Source organism: Sminthopsis crassicaudata, chromosome 2 (genome assembly GCF_048593235.1).
Source record: "Sminthopsis crassicaudata isolate SCR6 chromosome 2, ASM4859323v1, whole genome shotgun sequence".
Classification (NCBI taxonomy): domain Eukaryota; kingdom Metazoa; phylum Chordata; class Mammalia; order Dasyuromorphia; family Dasyuridae; genus Sminthopsis; species Sminthopsis crassicaudata.
Genome location: NC_133618.1, coordinates 589160594 through 589182010, shown reverse-complemented (window position 1 = coordinate 589182010; position 21417 = coordinate 589160594). Strand labels below are relative to the sequence as shown.

At 36.9% G+C, this 21417-nt stretch overlaps 1 protein-coding gene across 22 annotated transcripts in view; it reads right to left on the bottom strand.

The window, feature by feature from the left end:
• Positions 1-21417, bottom strand: part of TCF7L2 (transcription factor 7 like 2) — a 226281-nt gene that overhangs the window by 113763 nt on the left and 91101 nt on the right. The gene's annotated exons all lie outside the window — the stretch shown is intronic.

Sequence of the window (21417 nt, the reverse complement as noted above, 5' to 3'; positions counted from 1 at the left end):
GTATTGAAGCTGCCACTGGAACCCAGGTTTTATGATTTCAAGTCATTACCTGATCTCACACTGAACCTTGAGACCCTTACTGATAAGCCTAGTATGCTTTCACCTGCTAGTATAACTGAAGGCAAAAAGTTCTATAGTTCCATGAACTGAATAAACTGGATTTCATCTAGCCTGATAACATTTCATTCCTGTTGATGAAATTCCAAAACTGAGAAATCTCATCCTGTTGAAAACATATAGGTAGCAAATTAAGGTTTCATGTGAGACAATTAAAAAACAAAACAAAACAAAACAAAAAAAAAAAAAACACACCAGTGTATGCCTTCTAAATTATTGCTGAATTAGTAAAGCAATTTAAAAAATTAATACAGAAGATTAATATCAACTTAAAATTAAAGTGCTATCTCAACCTAACCTATTAGTCGGTATCTGAGTTCAGATTCTAAGACAAAGGGGACAATGAATAAGCAGCAGAATCTGGACTTATTTTCAGTGAGTTAGAAATTTAGCTTTCCAAAACACCAAACCACCAGGATGTATAAAATTCAACCATGCAGGAAACTTTGCTGCTATTCCTGTAAGCTTATTGGCTCTCTCCCACCTTCCCTCATCCTCCTTTTGACTATATCCTTCCTTGTGTATTTTGGGTATTTCATCATTACATAGAAAAAAAAAAAACAAACTGTGCTTCTAGGTAGAGAGAAATCAGTTTCTAGAGAACATGCTCCGTTTAGCCGGCTGGAAGGTCTTGTCACAGCTTGTAATTTTCATGGAGGAAGTGACTTCCTGTCCGACAGGAAGCAGGAGCCAAAGTTGCCTTTAGCTGTAACAAAAACCCACATTTAACAGTTAAAGGGAGTGTCAGAGCAGACAGGCTAACTTAGGCTCCGTAGGAGAAACAACACCTTGGGAAAATTAGGGACCTTGGGAAATGAGGAGACAAATCTTCAGAAGCATTTATCTAACTAGAAATGAGAATCTTTCAAGAAGTTAAATCTCTATCCCAATTTACTAAAACAAGTTTATATAAGGAAGCTAGTGCATTTGTGGCCTGAAGAAGTCAGTCCAATCTGTCTCTTTTTGTTAACAACATACTCCTCTCCTTTAAAGCCTCTGACTACTTAATTACCAGGTGAGTTCTGAACTTTGCCCAGATAAAACCTGATGCAGAGGGTTTTGCTATTTGTTTTTCTAATCAACTTCTTTGTGTGCCCCACCCAGGGCCCTAAGCTGCAGTAATTTTTTCCAACTTATATACTTAAAAAATTGATATTAACATAATTTATACTCTAAAAATCCCAGTCACTTAAATGGCTAGCTCCCAATATGTAGTCAGCTTTTGCCATCAGAATAAATGTAGAATAGCACCTTATTAAGCAATGAAGGTCAAAATCAGAAATTACCTTTTTTTTTTAAATCCCCTCTCACCTGAAAGAAATATAGACCACCTGAATGGCACTTCTCATTAATATTATCTCAAAAGAATCACATAAGTTCTCTGGAGAAAATACCAAAATAATAATAATAAAATAAAAACCTCAAAGAAGGGACTAGATGCTAGAGAAGTGTAAAAAGTACAGCCTTATCACCCACTGGCATGTTTTAATGATTTCCAAATCCAAATGCAATTTTCTGACCCTCTTTCCTTCTCTAAGCAATTCCCTAGCCTGCCTGGGCAGTAAACAGTTAATATCCCACTCTCCCCTGCTGCCTTGGAAAACCAAGGAAACAATTGAGACATTGTCCAGTGAACAAGACTCCCAGGGACTGCCATTTTTGTTTATGTCCCAGTTCTCAGCCTGTCAATTTCCACTAGACACGTTAAAGACTGACCCACACCAATACAGTCCGCCAGTGAGCTGAAAAGGCTACACTTCATTTATTTTATTAAAGCTTCGGTGTCTGTTTTTGATTCAAACTCCAACCCTCCCCACCCCCGCCTTTTCCCCAGAAAGTTGCCTCCTAACTGGAGCTATGTTGCAATTCCTTCTGTGGACAGATTGCCAAGGAAAGTAACAAAATATTTTCAAATACCGATGTTTGCATGGATTTGCCAGAAAAGAGAGAGGAGGGTGAGGGTGGGGGCTGCACCCAGCCTGAAAACCTCATGTTTTTATAAAGCCTTAAAAATATTCCTCCTAAATGTGTGCATGATTGTGGAATACACTAACTTTCAAACTCTACTCGCAAAAATTTTTAGAAGATGCCCAGATATAGTTAAACATTTTACAGTGTAAAATGTTATACTTACACACACACACACCTTTCTCACTTCACTTGCATTCCCTTTTCAGAAAAACTAAGTGTCATGTCTAAATCATTCCCAGGCCATGGAATTCCTTCCCCTTTCCCATTGCCCCTCCTTTGGAGTGTGTGTGTTTAAATTGGTTGTATTCCTGATATTTTATCTATACAAAAAGCATACACAGCGGTTAGCACCATTTCCTGTTTGCAGAATGAGCTTTGACTATATCACACCCTGTGTTGCTGCTATGGAATGTGGAGCACATGGTTGTACTGAAAGGCAGAAGCAATGCTGTCCCACTGCTTTATATCAAATCCTGTCATTCTCTTCACGGAGGTCTCTCTTTTTCCCACCCCCTACCCCCACGGGCTTGCAGGAAGAAGTACAACACATACACACACACACACACACACACACACACACACACACACACACACACACACAGAGTTCCCTAGACTCAACTTCAAAACAACCCCAAACCAGAACAGTTGGAAAATGAACTGGAATTCAAGGACCTGTGGGAAAGTTCATATCCTTTTCCCACTCTGAGTCTCAGCATCTTCATCCATAATAGAAGTGGGGCTGAAACATGTGATGTACAAGGTTCCTTTTGGCCCTAACATTCTGATGGATTGATGGGATTTTCTTTTAAAACACATTTCAAGTGATTCCACTCTTACCCTCTTTCAACTGCCTGGTTTTTGCAGATTTTATGGAGATATCTTCCTCTTTCACCAGCAGCCAGTTGATGGGAGTGGAAGCCGACATGGTTCTTCTTTGCGATGATGCTGCCTCAGAAAGTGCCATAGATTTTCACATTCTGTTTTCTGGCATTCAGGAGCTTGTCATGGTCCAGTTCTCCTTGCTAGTGGTTCCACCGTTCAGGCACTCAGTTCAGACAGGCATATTTGTGGTCCAATCATTGGTTCCTCCTTCAACAAGTTCCCTCCCCATTTAGCCCCACAAATGTTTGGCCATCATCTTCACTGCCCACTCTTTGTTCAGAATAAAGGATGTTTTGTTTTGGGTTTTTTTCCCATATAATCTGAAAGGCAGGCCTCTTTAGAACCTAACTAGTCTCTACTCTGGCCTCTACCCCAAGTTCAAAACGTGAGACTCCAAAATAGATGGTGATACATTTACAGCATGTTTGAAAGTAACAAGCTATTCTCTCCTATTTCCTAAGAGGAAACCCTGTTGAGCAGGAATATGTTATTGCTGGTCCAAGGTTAAATGACAGTCTCTGTGGGGCAAAGGTGGGAAGAGTTGGAAATTACTACTGCCCTTTTTGTTTTAAATTCTTTCAAGCTGTCCTCAATTGGGACTTTAACACCTGAATGGAAGAAGCTCATATGGCAGAACCCATGTCTCAGAGGGTGGGTTTCATATCACTATGCCTTCCCTTCCATTTTAAAATCTCATCCCACATCCCTCAGCAAAGAAACAGTAGGAAAAGTAACATAAATAGAATTGGCATCCCATAAAATTCATATGTGGCTCTGTAAAAGCTAACCTATAGGCTGCATTCATCAGTTAAATTTAGATCAAAGAATTTTACAATCTTGAAAGGTGAGTTTTCTTAGCCATCCCCAAAATACTTTCTACTTTTTATTCCCTCTGGTTTGCTGAAGGATGTATTAGCAGAGGTATTTTTCTGAAGTTAAATAGATACAGAAAGACATTGACAGATACATATAAATACATAAATACACTCACACACATGTACACTTTCAGAGTTGCAACCTTGAAACCTCAGAACTAGAAGATTCATTCAAACTTCTTGTCCACGGACAAATGGCCTCTAAAGAAGATCTTAAAAATGGTCATCTAGTCTGTGCTGGAATATCACCATTACTGAGTGACTACAGTACTCCTGGGTTACTTTAGTGAGTGCCCAATTGAATCCCTCAGCTGTTATTTAGTCATCCCAAAAGATGTTGTTCGCTCTCAGTAGTGAGATAGGTAGTCTTCCACTTAGAAGAGAAACATTTGGCAAAAATCTGTATCCTAGAACTTTTCACATATTTGATTATATTATGAATCATAGTAAGAGAAGCCTTGGTATACTTTGAAAAAAAAGGGAAGGGGTATGTCATACCCTAAAGCCTACATTTTTCCCTTCATGATCTTGAAATGTATCATGATTACACCCAAGATACAGTTTCTAATCACTAGGCTTAAATGTTACAATTACTGTGGCTTTTAAACTTTTTTTTAATGACAAAAGGAAGCTCCAGATACTGTGCTTTGGGTTTCAAAGAATCTGTGACACTTTAGACAAGTCATGTTACCATTCTAGACCTCAGATCCCTCATTAGCAAAAAGAAAGGGATGGGTTGGATGCCCCTTAGGTTTTTTCCTAGCCCTAATATCCTGTCAGTGTATAAAATGTGGATCTCTTCTATTTCTCCTATAGTATAATCCCATGATGAATTTTTGTCATAGATTCTTCAATTTGCCTTTTTTCCTCCTTTTTTTTTAATTTTTCCTCTCCTTTCTAGCACAAATCAAATAAAAAATAATTGCCACCATGACTTTCAGGTGAGTTGCACTCCTGCCCGTCTATTTTCCAGAAGGGGAGAAAATCTACAAGCACAATCTTTTCTCTAAAGAAAGGTTTAAGGCATTTGACAACACTATCATCTCCCTTCACTTAGATCGTCACTGAAGATAAATTTCCACAGAAACTGTTGTCAAGTAGGGGATGCCCAGTCAAAAGCATCCTTCCCTTGTTGAATTTTCCTTTTTTTGAGCTCCATAAGCCCCTAAGAAACTGCTACAAATCAATGACCCACCCACTGTGGAGCATTGTAAGGCAAGGTTATGGAGCAGTAAGACAGTCACTTCCACAGAAAAAGGGGAGCTACAGATAATAAAGTTCTTGGTGCTCAATCTCAGAGGGACCAAGATGGGAAATAATCTAAACAATGCTCTTTAAAAGACTGGCTTCATTCACTCCGATTGAATGATACATGTTACCCTGATGAAATAAATGGCAACATCCAAAACTTCCTGCCTTAGCCATCCTTCATGTTATGTAAGGAGAAAGAGAATGTAAGAGACTAGAATACTCTGTAGGGAACAAGGGATCTTAGAAACACAGGCTTTCAGTGCAGCTGGGCTTGAAGAGACCTTAAAGGTGATCTTGTGTGCTCCAATTTTATCAATTTATATAGATGGAGAAACTGAGGCTCAGGGAAGCAATATGATTTACTACTCACTTCTTGGACCACTTCAGGTCTAAGTTACTTAAGACTTTGTCATATCATCATCCCCCTTACCAAATGAATTTAGTAACTAGCACTTATCTCATGTAAGCCACTGATTGAACACAAAGATTTACTGGTCATCCAAAGTACTCATACAACTGTATTGGGATACTCAACTTTGTTATATGGGTTTCACTTTAAGACAAAATAAAAAAGCAAAATGAACCCTAAATATTGAGGTCTCTATGACAATTTTTATATATAATTTTTTATCAATGGGAATCCATGAGTATTATCATTTATATTACTAATTTATATCACTGATATTATATTAACACATTACTGATAAGTTTTAAAGTTTTTCCTCTGTTTAGTCCAAAATCTGTTCATAGTTTAAAATTATGCAATTCATATTTTAACCTATATTGGATATTTTGCTGTCTAAGGAAGGGAGTGGAGGGAAGAAGGGGAGAAAAATTTGAAACACATGATTTTACAAGGATGAGTGCTAAAAACTATCTTTGTATATATTTTGAAAATAAAAAGCTATAAAAAAGGAAATCTATTTTAAAATTAATATACATGTATAATCAGAAAAAAAGAAAGCAATAAAAAAGGAGGGAGGAAATTATGCCAGTGGCATTTTAAATTCTCTAATTTACTTGCCTTTCTGAAAAGGCTCCATAATCATTACATTAAAGAGTATTACATCTACCATTATAACTGAAGAAAATAAGGATAGACGATATCCAAAGTAATATGACCTAGTTTTGTGTAAAAACACGCTGGAACTTGAAGAAAATAGTGGATAAACTTAGAAAAAGGGCTTCCCTTCTCTGGGCCTCAGTTTCTTCATCTGTAAAATGAGAAGATTTTAGCCTAAATGAGCTATAAATTGCCTTCTAGTGCAAAAAAGTCCTTGTTTCCATAATGCTGCATCTCATTTTAAACAAAACTATTTATTTATTTATTTTTAAAGAAGCTTGTTTATTTTATTTTAAAAAACACATTTAACAAGAAGATAAATAAAAAGGTGATTATTTGATTTGCAAAAGGGATGTCTACTTTTTGAAAATATTCACAAGAAGATTGTCTCAAATGATCTATTCCCACAGTATCACTAGAAGTATCAGCTTGGTAGTACACCCAGAATATCCAGAGAGACCTAAGGTCAGATTCCAGTCTGTCCTTACTAACTGTGTGATATGGTCTAAGTCTCCCCTCCCTGTTTCCCTATCTGTAAAATTAAGGATCCGTGAACAAAAGAAATCTCCAAAGTTCCAATCCTGCTCTTAATCTATGATTTTGTGATTAAAAAAAAAAAAATTCTACATTAAATGTGTCTGCCACACACAGAGACATATACTCAAATACAAACATTATACACAATCTGTAGGAAGATATATACTTCAAGAAGTGAAACCTACTTTTTTTATTCAGAGTAAGAACACAAGATTTAAAGCTAAAAGGAATAGTATCTTATTCAACTCAGATTTTTTACAGATAAGGAAACTGAGGCCTAGATTTTAGTAAGAAAATTATCTAAACACCCACAGATATGAGTGCAGTTTCAAAGTTAAGTTCCCCTAATGCAGAATCTAGTCTTCATGAACATCATATTGCTGACTTTACCTTGATAGAGCAACAAGAAAACTAACACCATGATCCAGAAATGATATAAATCTCCCATTGCTTGAGCAGCAATAAGATTTAAGAAAAAGGATTGCCCAAATGGAAATTGGGAGATCAGAATTTTGTTATGAACTATGTCACTCACTCAGTAGCTGTGTGACCTTGGAAAAGGAATTTACTTTTTTCTTCTGTGACTTAAATTATCTTAAATATGAAATGAGGATAGCCAGCTTCAACAAAATGATCAAAAGCTATTCTTCTTGTTCTGACATTCTATGGCTCTTTTTGTAAATAAAAAACAATATCTGACTCTAAGTTTACAGTACTCAAGGCTCCCAATAGAACATTATAAAAGGCTTCCAAAAAATCTTGAAAATCATTATCTTGGCTGTGGCTTCCTCTCCCCATTTTGCAGATTCAAGATATTTCGATGAAATTCTGACAACTATCCAAACACAGGGGTCCTTATCTAATCTGAATCTATGAGCAGAGAACTGATGTTTGCCCATTAATAATGTTCTGAGGCATTACCTAAACTGCCTAACACAAGAGCCCTATCCTTCAAGCTCTTAAGGTCCTCAGTTGCCTTCTTCAAAAGTCCTTTGTACACATTGTCTTTCACACAATCTGTCAGTGCCCAGTGCTTTGCCAATCATGATCACACCCAATATATAATCTTATTACCGCTCATTCCGTGGGAGTATGTACTGTTAAACTGTGTCTTCATACTTAACTGTGAGGGTTTTTTGGCACAGAGACTCAGTTATGTGATTCACTAAAGCCAACATTCATAGCCCAAGAACAACAGTCAACCTGGACCCAGAGAGTCACCTCAACTTGCATTATTTCACAGCTAGTCTACTTTCTGAGGTCCTCTAGTAAAAACCTTTCACTTCACAGTTGAAGAAACCTGAGATCCTGAAAGAGAATGACTTGCATAAGTTCATTTATACAAATAAATTATGATTAAAAAAAAAAAACAAGATTAGAATTCAGGTCTTCTGCAATTATTTCGTAGATTTTCCACTGAATTATTTGTGCATATGTTTCATGCCTCCTTCCCAGACTTGGGAAAATGTAAGATAAGTAATCAATTTGTCTTGTTTTTCCCTTGTATCTCTAGCATCTACACTTATTATTTTTGAACCACATCAATGAATTTATTGATATGTAGCACTTTCAATATAGAGAATCCCTGTTCCCATGCAGATCTATATAACTTATAAACTTAGAGAGTAGCTTGAAAGATGAGGAGCTAAATTAAATTGTCCAAGGTTATACAACCAGTAAACTGTGAGCAGCAGGGCTTGAATTCTTGTATGAGTTGAGAGAGAGAGAGAGAGAGAGAGAGAGAGAGAGAGAGAGAGAGAGAGAGAGAGAGAGAGAGAGAGAGAGAGAGAGAGAATTTGTTGAATTGAATTTTCTAGTCTAGTGCTACCCTATTCCACCTTCTCATAAATGTAAACTTTATTTCATTATACTACACCACTTTCTCTACACCCATGTGAAAATGTTAAAAGTACCAACTGACAAGGTTGGTAAAATCCTTTGGGGTATGGAAAGCAGAAGTTGGAGAAAAGGAGACTATAGTAAAATTGGGTTTACAGTACTTGCCAGAAATGACTATATACACATTGCAAATATTTACCAAAGTGAGATGAATCTGCATTTCATAACCTGGCACACACCACGTTCTGCAGGCCACGTCAACAAGAAAACATGAAGACAATCTGGCAGTGGGCAATATCAAACTATGGGGGAGTAAATAAAACTTTCTAAGAGGCACCCCAGCTTCCTGCCCAAACTTTTGCTTCCTTAGGCAAAACTCCATTCTCAGCCCTTAACAAAACAATCCTCTGAACTTTCATTTCTTTTTGTCCATAACATGGTTGCAGAGGCAAAGGGGAGGGAAAGGAATTCAGAACACAGCTACAAGCAATAGCAGGTTTTCCAGGTGAAATTTAGTGCCTGGGATGTAGGGCCTCCTCTAAGAAAGGGTTTTAGAGACTCCTTGAGCTCAGAGTCCAATGATAGGACCTTCACAAGAAGAGAGAAAGTGAAGACAGCTAATGATGAATTGAAACCTCAGCACATGAAGGATATACAAAGATAGATGATTATCAGACATGCTGATGATCTTAAGCCCACAAGAAGTTTGTAAATTGCTCAGAGTAACAGGACTTAAAAAAAAAAAGAACTCACAGGATTTTGAACAGATGGTAAAACTTAATGACATAGAAAACAAATAGTAGTAAGTCAAAAAGTAGTACATCAACAATCCAAGTCTAAGGGTGTTGATGATTTCTCCCCAAATGCTGTCTTTGCTCAAGTCCTCATAAACAGAGTATAACAAAATTTTCACCTATAGGTGGCAACACTTGTACCATCCTTTTTCTGGCTTGGCTGTAATAGTACACAGCAACTAATGCGTGACCAAAATATTGAAGATGAGAGTGTGATCTGTTAGAGACAGGAAAGGAAGGCACACACACAAAAAAAAAAAAAAAATGCAAATGCCAACTGGATAAATGAAAACCAAATCCATAATTGCATGGGCACACAGCTAAAGTGCCACTCCACAAACAAGACAGATCAGTGGGACACTAAAAAATATATGCAGAACATGGATTGAAAGGAGGAACTTTAGAACACAGAAAGGAATGGCTAAGCATTCCCAAAGAAACTCTCTTATTTCAAAACTTTCTGCTGGAATCTATAGGTTTCTATTGGATCAGTCCAATAGGAAATGAATGAAAAAAAAAAAAAAGAAAGTTCTCAGCTCTGTGCTAAGTTTGATATCAAGATAGGATCTGTTCCTAAGAAGCTCTGACTTTAATTAGGAGAAAGTATACCTATAAAACGGTTTGGTTTCCAGATGGTGAGGCTCAAGGGATTTTAGAGACATACATTGGTAGGTCATACACAGTGGAGGGCAAGAAGAGAGGTAAGAAAAAGGTAATCTGGACAGTATAAGGACAACATAGTAAGGCCCAGGGGGTCTCAGGACAAAGTGGTGGCAAGAACATCTTGGTGGTCCTACATATCATTGAAAGGACTATAGCTAGTTTCTCTTAGTAACCGTGTTTCTGGGAGATAGAAGCAAAGGAGAAGAATAAGAAGAAAAGGAGAAAAAGCACCCTATCTTTGGCTAAGCTTCCTACCCAGCTGTCCATGGATCTAGAAAGCCCAAGGGTTTGAGAAGAGAACTCGCAATTCTATCAAGGTCTTGTCCTCCCTTCTTAATTATTTCTTCAACCTCATCATCCATGAGATAAATTAATCCATATTAGAAATGATAGAAATACATAGAGAAAAAAATGTAACAAATTTTCCACCTATAGGCGGTATGGTAGAAGAAGCACTGGCTTAGAACACAGAAGGCTTAAGTAGACATCACTTGGACAAGCTACAAACAATGAGTAATTTTTTTTCTTCCATAAAATGGGGACACTGAAGAGTCCTATCTGTTCCACAGGGTGGGTGGGTATAAGGATCAAATAAGATGCTCGATAAAGCCCACAGTATTCTTAAGACCTAAATTCAAATTCAGCCTTAGTTGCTCACAATTTAAATTCCCTCTCTCCCTTCTTTTCTTCCTTCTTACCTTTTGTGCTACATGCAGGAAGAAGAATGACATCATGTTTCACCATTTTAACACGTAATAGAACATTAGATATTCTCATCTTAATTATTATGAGTGTGAACCTCAAAAGCACAGCATAATCTCAATGTATACTCTCTCTCTCCCTACAGACTCTCCAGTTAGCATTCATTATTTGCATATATACCATACAGTCAAGCTAGCACATGCAGGGTCCCCTCCCTCTCATTTACTCACATTTTCCCTTCTTCATTTCATACATGCCACTTTTACTCAGCCCCTGCTCCAAATTGCATAAAAGACTCTTTTATTTTCTTGAGGGAAATGGAGATAGTTCATTAACATCATGTACCTGGGTGGGGTGGGGATAAAAGGGCAGGATGAACTAATGAGAAAAGACAAAAAAGGAAGAAAAAAAGTCACAGCATTCTTTAAAAAATAGCACCTCCAGTTCTGACAATCATATTGATATTCTTGGAGTCTTGACTAAATATCCCTGAACTTTGTCACTGTAACTAAGAATTTTCCAACAGTTCGTCCTTTATAAGCTTTGGCTACAGAGGTACTACCGCTTTCCAAATTTTTGTTTCTGAGTTTCTATTCTATCTTCCCATAGGAAGTTTTCCCAGAATAAAATTCTGACTCTTTTTTTTTTTTAATCCCAGTTTGGCTCTTTCCTTTTTCTCCCTCCCCAAGGACTCATCAGCATCTTCTCTCTCCTAACTGGGCTTTTTTCTCTCTCCCACCCCCCATGGGCTTTTTTTAAACCTCTGCCCATCTAAGTTGGCTTCTGGCTTCTGTGCAAGGAAAGCTCCTCTCTCTTGGAATCCTGCACGGGTGCCCTCCTAAGGCTGGCTCAACTTCAGAGGCAGGAGAAACAAGGAATGGCCTGGCTTTTTGTCACCAGCGCAATGTGAGAGGTCCCCAGGGGCCAAAAAACACACTGGTCCCAAGGCCTGCTTGTGCTGTTGGGTTTCCTTCCTTCCTTCCTTCCTTGGTAATTTTAACTACTTACTGTTTTCTTCACCATCAGCACCTGGGCAACCAAGGAAGAATGACCAGAGAGAGAAAACAGATTTCTGTACCCTCAAAATCAGGAGACAGAATCTTTGCCCTATTAGGCTAGAAAGCCAGATGACTCTGTCATGTTCTAACTCATTAAATCTCCTCCTCTGATATGCTTTATCCCTGCCTGGTTTCACCTGCTTTGCAGGGAAAAAAAATCTGCATCATGGCAATCCTGAATACTTAAAAAAAGTTTTACTGCTGTATCATAGGACTATCAGATTGCAAGCTCTTTTTTGGGGGGGGGCTTTTGCAATCTAATGGCAGTTATAACTGGCTTTTTTTTTTGCAGAGTTATAATTAATCTAGGGCAACCAGAACTTTGCCTCAAACCACCGACATGGAGGAAGGGTTTGTAGAACACTCACTCTTCTTTTCTGAGCAGATATATTTCCAATAGGTGAGAGAAGGGGTCTATTTCTTCCGTATGGTGTCTGTCATGCCTTCACTTTGTCTTGCTCTCCTCTGCTGGCACAAACCTCTACTCATCATGACTCTAATACAAAGCTCACCTTCTGCCCATCATGGGGAAGGTAACATGGAGGTTCAAGTAAATTTCTCCAGACACATACAATTCTGGTTTTGGTCCAGTATAGAAATGGAAAAAAATGAACTAAAAACCATCCTAAAACTGAAGGTACAATTTTTAAAAAGCTCAGTTGACAGATCTAACCCTAATCAGCTCCTCAACTATCATTTGATCCAATGCCACTAATATCTTAATTTACTAAAGACTCTGCCACAATTCAGCTCTTTTCGTAGTGGCTAGAAACTGGAAAATGAATGGATATCCATCAATTGGAGAATGGTTGGGTAAATTATGGTATATGAATGTTATGGAATATTATTGCTCCATAAGCAGGATGAATACAGAGAGGTTTGGAGAGACTTACATGAACTGATGCTAAGTGAAATGAGCAGAACCAGACGATCATTATATACTTCAATAACACTACTGTATGAAGATGTATTCTGATGGAAGTGGATATCTTCAACATAAAGAAGATCCAACTCACTTTCAGTTGATCAATGATGGACAGAAACAGCTACACCCAGAGAACTGAATGTAAACTGTTAGCACTACTGTCTTTCGACCCAGGTTACTTATACCTTCAGAATCCAATTCTTAACGTGCAGCAAGAAAATTGGATTTACACACATATATTGTACCTAGGTTATACTGTAACACATTTAATATGTATGGGATTGCCTGTCATCTAGGGGAAGGAGGAGAAGGAGGGAGGGGAAAATTTGGAAAAATGAATACAAGGGATAATGTTATAAAAAAAATTACTCATGCACATGTACTATCAAAAAAATTATAATTATAAAATTAATTAAAAAAAGACTCTGCCACAATTGTGACAGGATAAATCAGTTATTCAAGTCCTGCCTCACTATCTTTAATAAGTAAAAAAAAAATGAAGTCACAGCATCCCCCTAAATGCCTAAGATTAAGCACAGTGATGAGCAAGGGCCTGGAAGATGGGACAGTGAAATTTGATAGGCTGACAAAGGAACATTCATTCACAGATAGACTCAGGTATCTTTTTCAATAAGCACAAATGTGTACTTTAAGCTCTGCTTTCTACTTAGCTACCAAAACATCCCATGGGCAATTAGCTAACTATAGACTCCTATAAAATGAAAAAGAATATATATATTTTTAAAAACCCACCCCTCCAGCCCCCCAAAAGAAATCTCACAGAGGAACCTGTGTAACACCAATGTAACAAGAAGAGGAGGAGCTAAAACCTGATTTTAGAGAGCCTTGGCAAGTCCACTGGGTCCCTGATATCTTAAAAAAAAAAAATACTCCTCATTCATCTTCATGTCCATAAGTGCAAATACTCTTGCATTCAAAAAACAGTGTATGTGACTGAGTGAATGTGTGTATGTAATTTTTAATTTGGGGTACCATTTCCAAAAGCTATCTTATTTTTCTGTCTTAGGTCACTACCTAACCTGGTAAGAAGTGAAATGTAAATGAATATTGCTAAGAAAAAATTAAACAAATCAGACACTATCTGTGTGTACATAGCTTTGAATTTTTTTCCTTCACTTATTCAGTCCTACTGAAGTGAGAAGAGTATTAAAAAGAAAAAAAAAAAAAAAACCAAAAACAAAAAAAGCAAGGACAAAAGATATCCTCTTTAAAAGTTTTTAAACCTGGGAACTATGGGGAATTTTTTTTTTTAATGTAAGTAACTATATTTCAATGTCATTGATTTCCTTCGTAATCCTATATATTTTATTTTATGCATTTAAAAACATTATTTTGAAAAAGGATCCATAAGCTTCACCAGACTATCAGAGAAATCCATGACAAAAAAAAGTTTAAAAGAAGCTCTGCTTTGTAGACCAATTATGAGATGCGTGGCAAGATTGCTTTTTATCACAATGATCACCTCGATGTTTATCCAACAGTGGTAGCTACCTAACAAATATTTCTTGTATTTTACTTAAATGCCAACAGAACAGTGACCAGTAATGACTTCTGAGGACTGCAAGTGAAACATTCCTTATCACATCTCTAAGCAGATAGCAGAATATAGAGGTAGGATGAAAGACACATTTTTTTAAAATTAGTTTTACTTGATATTACATATTTCATATATGGATCCTACAGATATAAGGGTAATAGAAATATTAATAAACAAAGAAGAATTTATTTAGAAAAAAACACATGCTAACTGACTTTGATAACTGCTTCCATTCCAGAAGGAAATAGCCCATCTCAAAGCCAAAACTAAGTAAATTCAACAAAAACTTTGGGGGTCCGTTTTATGAAATGCCGATCTAATCCTGTAACTAGAGAAACACTGTGGTAATTCAGGAGAGACTAAGTCTCTTTCCAACCAATTTTAACAAGCATCTCCAGGCTCTATCCTATGATATGGAAGGAGGCCCCAACAAAGCCTAGTACTTCAATAAAAGTTTTTTTGGTAACAGCCCAAGATCCTGGGTTAGCAAGGATTACTAAGTCTTTACTGAACAAGAGGCCAAAGATAAATGACAGTTATCAAATCACTATTTTTCTATTCTGCCTAAGGGGGAAAAAAGATATTTTTGGATTCTTCCAAAATCTGGACAGAAAGATGGCCCTGTGCCCGAACCACTCTTTCCCAAGTATTTCCAAATCTAACAATAACCACTCTCCAATCTCTGAGTTCTTAGGGACAATATGCCATATAATTTATTACTTGATTATATATTTATATTTTCATTCAATAATAGCTTTATTTGTAAGCTCAACCAAACTGTATATTTCTCAGCAGGCAGAATCATAACATATGCACACCACAGGGCCTTAGGCAATGTTGTAGACACAGAAAGCATTTAGACAAATAATCAAGTCATATCTTCATCTGTTTTGTCCTGGCTGATAACCTTCTCCCTACCTGGACCAGGAAACAGAATCTGTACCCTGAGGTCCCTGGGGAAATAATCTCCACAGCCTTAGAACTTTAGGAGTTAGGTCAGTCCAATTGGTGACTAAATGAATGCAAACTTGCCTTGTCCAAGACATTTCGCCAGCCTCAGACTAAGTGATGCTTTACATCCCCTCCACCTGTCTACTGAAACCACTCTTCTATCAGTCCTGCCTTCTCACCTGACTACTTGCTTTGTGAAGAATAATCAAAATAACAGCAACCTGGCTTTTGGAAAGGGTAAGTCAATTGACTGCCCTGGGGATGAATCTGCTATCCCTGTAACTCATCAGAATAAACTGCCAGAATAAACTGGGTACCACTTTCTGAATGTAGCATCTCTCCCTATTGGAATTCAAGCTCCTTGAACTTTTCTCAATGTTCATCTTTCTTGATTGCTCTGCAGCCTAAATCACCATTTCCTCCTAGATACATTGGGTTGTGATGACACTACACTTTCCAGATTCACCTACTCACGGTTCCTTCTCAGCCTCTCTTGAAGATTATACATCTAGGTCACATCCATTAAACAAAGGCACCTCCCCAAGTCTTGGGGACTCATCTTCACTTCTCCTAATATAGTGGCTGATTTAGTGATTTCATCAGAAGATTCTACAATAAACAAATGGCTGTGCTATATGTATCTTGTATGTACCTAGTTATTTAAATGTTATCACCCTCCCCCCAGCTAATATAAGATTTTTGAGATTATAATCTGGGTTTTGTCTGTCTTTGTGTACCAAATACCTAAGCACTATGTCTTAGCTCAAATACTTAGAACTGGCCCAAAATAAGCACTTGATAAATGTTTAATGAACTGACTGATATCACTCTTCAATGTGTGTTGTCTCCCTCTATGAGAACACTAACAGCTTGAGATCAGAGCCTGTTTGGTGTCCAATCTTTCTATCACCAGCATTTAACATGATTCCTAGAACACAGTAATTAATAAAAGATTTTTTTCCATCACTCCTTACAAAACCAAGTATGGTTATGAATCTGAGTCACTGTCAAAGTCTAAACAAAAGGGTTTTTACCACAAAGATTTTCTGTCAATAGTATCTCTGGCCAAAGGAGGTCATGACCCCCAAAGGAGGTGTCTCAGAAGACTCTACCACAGAGTAATGGCTGCATTAGCCAAAAAAGGGGAAGAATGGGGAGAATCTCTCAAAGTAATTTTGCTCCTCGGTCCTCTACTTTTATCTCAATTCATAGATTTATAATGAGAAGGAATTTAGAAACAATCCAGTCCAACTTCCAGATTTTGCAAAAAGGGGACTAAAACCTGTCACACTCTATAGAAAAAGTGTCACAAGGATTTGCCAGATCCTCTGACTCCAAGTGTATTACTCTTTTCCATGGTAGCAATTAAGATGGTACTGTTTTGAGTCTAAATTATGTCACTGCCTCCCCTCAACTCAATAACAAAAATAATCAGAGATGTTATCCCCTCTGCTGACTTAGAAAAGCCCCATACCTCAAGCACAAACCTTCTCTGAAGCTTTTTTCCATCATGTCACATTTTGTGAGTTTTATTCTCTCCTTCAGCATTTAAACAAAATAGGGGAAAAAATCCTGCTACCACAACCTAGCATCCTTTGTTCTTCAGGACTCAGCCTGCTTTCTTATCCCATACCTCTCTGCTCATTACTCAGAAGAACACGCCGTACTTGAAATCTACCCCAAGGTAAAAATCCACATCAACTTCAAAAGTCAACCCCGAAGAAATTGTAGGAATTTGGGAAGCCTTTTGCCGTTCTGTAAAAGATATACTATGCCAAAATACCACCATTTGGGGGTACAGCATCTCTTTTTGCTAGGTACAAAGGAAGTTAAATGAAAGTCTTTGTATAGCAAAGATACCAGAGGTAGCATCCAGGGAAAGCCTTCTAACCCATGGGCTCACCCAATCAGCTAGAGCAGTTTCAACTGAGCATATTGTCTCAGAAGACTACAACTCAGTAGGATTCCACATTTTTTTTGTAGTTATTTTGAAATAGGCAAAATCTAGTCAAGAAATAGAAAAAAGATACCACACAGGCATGGAGAAGTTTTGAATGGTCAAAAGACAGAGAAATGATGTGGAAAAGAAAAGGGATTGAGGGTGAGGGAAAGGAATTTGATTATTTCCTGAATCTGAATATTGGTCTAATTCAGGTCATTTGAAAAAGGAGAGGAAAAAAAAAAAGAGTAAAATTTGTATCAATTCACATTTGCTTTCAGGCATCCCTTGGAAATAATTCCATTTCATTTCCGACCCCAAATTAACAGCAGTTGGATCATATATAACAAATAGGATGCAGCTTCAATTACAGGAACTAAAATGTGTGGGCTATTGTGGTTTTTTTAAATTAATATTTGTAACCTCAAATATTACCTATTAGACACATTTACTCAATACGTGACATAACATTTCAAATTAAATCTCCTAGGATATGAACCACTCACCACATCAACTAAATCTTGTTGAAGGATTGATCATCAAATAAAATATCCCTCCAATATTCTTCCACTTTTTTATGCCTGACCTCTATGTACTACTACCATAAATTTAGAAAAAAAAATAACTATTTTCCTAGTTATCTGTAGCTATCAATGTCTTTACTAATCACAGTCTCTGCTCCTGATTTTTAAGTCAAAAATTAAGAAAGTTTGGCCAAAATACTAGTAAATATCTTAAATTTCAGACAAATTAGGAAGTGATCTTAAGTCATTTATTTTGAAATCTTTTGATGAAAACTTAAGAAAATATTTTAAATGGAAAACAAGATTATACAAGAAATAAATGTTAGATTATAGCTGAAATCCAATTCTGGAACATTTTAAAGTTTGTAGCTTAATTTTAACACTAATAGGTGAGATTCATGTAAAACCTTACAGAGATCCAATTGTTATTATCTCTAATCTAGACTTAAAATATGAAGTATAACACATATATCATACATAATTTCACAAGCCCACAGTACTAAATACTTATTCATGTGACCCAACACAAATTTGGCTGGGGATAAAACATTCCTTTATGCCCACTAAAAAAGCACAATCACATTTTTTTTTCCAATTCAAATTGGCATAGATTCTTACTCACCCAAACAAGAGTAAGGGTGAGGGATTATGAAGCATAATATAGAAGAAAACTACATACATCTGAATCCAGTTGCCTTCCACAATCTTCTCATCCGTCTTCCTCCCCTGCCTCTACCACCCCTTCCTCAGAATGTCACCATTCATATGTTCTCTTATGGAATATATTGCTCCAGAACATACACAATTAATAACTAAATTCACCCAGAATAAAATATATGATTTATCTAAAACACAAGTGTTATGTGTTCCACAAACTTTGGTTCATCTTTACTAAACGTACTGTTTATTTCTGTTTTTAGCCCCCCTCCTTCTGTCTCTTGTTCTACCACCTCTACAAAGCACCACTCCCTCTGCCCCCCCTAAGAAGACCATAAAGATCACAAAAGATCATATTACAACTCCCAGCTGGGGCTCCTTGGATGAGGGTCTCCATCACTGAGGTACTACATGCTTCAAAGTGGTTGCTATGGTAAACAACATGCTTTTCACTGAACAAAAGAGGAAAATGGTCCTTAAGACACTCCTATTGCCTGCCTAGCCAAAACCCACACTGAATCTGACTCAGGCTTCCTGGAAAAATATTCTGCCATCTCCGCCAGTCCCTGCCCCCTTGTACTGATCTTCAATTTCCAAATGTGAATATAAGGTTCTTAGAACCTGGACAACCCTCCTTGTTTTTGTTGGCTATAAGCCACCTTCCCAAGTTTACACACTCAATTCAAATTCAAAGCCAGTGGAGGAAGAGATGTGAAGACCACAGAAGGGCACACCTACCATGGGGTGTGCCCATCCCAGATCTCCTTCAAAGACCCTGGGCAGCTTTGTACTTAAAAAAAAAAAAAAAAAAACTTCTAAGTCTTCTTAAGACAATGTTCGTCTTTCTCCACAGATGTATTTCCAACCAACCATTTCTAACCTAGGAGAAGTCAAGCTTAAGAGTGCGACCTATCTTTGAGTCATAGTTTCGCATCTGGATGGCAAATTAGTATCATCTCATTCAACTCCCTCACTCAAAAGGAAACAGAACTGGAGATCATTTGCTAAAGGCGTCACAGATAATGTAGTGAAGCCATGATTTATACCCAGGTTTCCCAATTCCAAATTTAACTATCATTTCATCTAGCATAATACCCATAGAAAAGATTGAAAATAAAATTCTCCATCTCTCCAGTCAACTCGAATTAAATCAAGCACTTCTAAGAGAAGGCAGAGAGAACTCTGTGAAAAGAGGACTGAAGAAGGAAATGTGATTTCTAATCCTAGTTGTGTTAGCCCTATGTCCCTGAGAGGTCAATTCAGATCTCTGGGACTCAGGTTTCTTATCAGTAAAATGAAGTGAGTAGTTAGTATAATGGAAAGAGCATTGAATGTAGTAAATTTTCCTCTCGGATTCTCACTCCTCACTAAGACCAGGTGTTTGGACTAAGATCAGGGTTCTTAACCTGATATCCATTCATCTGTTTTTGGTTTTTTTTTTCAATGTTTTGATAACAACATTTTAATATAATTGGTTCCATTGTTATCATTCATATTCATTCTCTCTCTCTCTCTCTCTCTCTCTCTCTCTCTCTCTCTCTCTCTCTCTCTCTCTCTCTCTCAACATTATCCTGAGGAGTCCATAGGTTTCACCAGAAAAGGGTTTCATGGAACAAAAAAAGTTAAGAAATTAAAATTTAGAGCTCTCTAAAGTTTCTTTCAATTATACCTTCTGCTATGACTTTTCCTAATTAACCGTTGACTCACTAAGATAAATTTTCATTGCCTCACCTCCACTTTTTTGTTTGTTTGTTGAGAAGTCTCATTTAATGAAAGCCAACTCAAGGCTCACAAGTTGGCAGTTACATTATTGTCTTGATGATTTCACTGACAGGGTACCAAATTAAAGGTAATGGAACCACAAACACAGACTGGCTTTGTTTCTATTAGAATTACTAGTTCAAGGACTGAGAGTTGGAAGGGGCCTTAAGAGGCCATGTAGTCTAGCCTTATCATGATGAAAGATAAAGCTAGAATCTAAGATTGCCCAGAAAAAAAATATATCAAGCAGAAGCTCAGGAAGAGTCTCTGCTCATGATTAATTCTGTGGTCTCAGAATACAAACTTTCCTTCAAAATTTCTTCAAATTTCTTCCTTGTAAAGCAAAGGATCACAGGGTTTAGAGTTAGAAAGGCACTTAAAAGATCATCCCATCTCCCCCTTACCTCCTCTTACAGGGATAAATGAAAATCCAGAAGAGTTACAAAACTTTTAATGTAGCCAGAATTTAAACCCAGGCCCTCTTATCCTAAATCTAGCATTCTTGCCCTTACACCATGGAAGACTAAACTAAATTATTTCTAAGTTCCTTTCCTCATCTAAGATTCTAGAATTCCATTAAATGAAAGAACAGCAAATTCATCTGGATAAACAAAAGAAACATTTTTAGACAAAATTCATAGTAAACACTGCTCTGCTTCTCATTCTTTTATGGTACCAAATTGCCAACATTCAAAAAGAAATTCTATAGTTGTTATTATTATTATTATTATCATCATCATCATCATTAATTATTTGGCATAGCCTTGAATTTAATATTCACGAAAATGGAGAACCACATATATGGAAACTTCTATCCACCAATATTCTTAATCTACAACTTTGTCTTCTCTTAGAGTGTTACCTGGGACTCTGAGAAGTTAAAGGATCTGACCATGGTCACAAAACTAACTCCAAAGCCTCATCCATGAGGTCAGGATATTTCTCACACAAAATAACACCAAACAAAAATGTTTTTAATTACTTATTATTATTATTACTATTGAATTGTGCTACATTAAAGGCCACTTTAAGTTGTACGGTTTCTCTAAATAAAATATATTCAAATGGCTATGATTTGCATGAGAAGATATTTCCAAGATTTTGTTTTAACTACACTGTTATAAGATTTTCTTTTAAAAAATGTGTATGCATTAAATCTCATTTTTAAAAATTAAACATGATATAGAGGCAAAATATACTAAGATAGGATTTTATGATCCTCAATAAAAAATACATGAATAGTTCCATGTTTTGCATAATTCTACCTGTCATAGATTAATTATAAAAATGTGTCATCCATTAATTATTTTTAAAATATAAAGTCCAACATGTGATAAAATATAGAGAAGA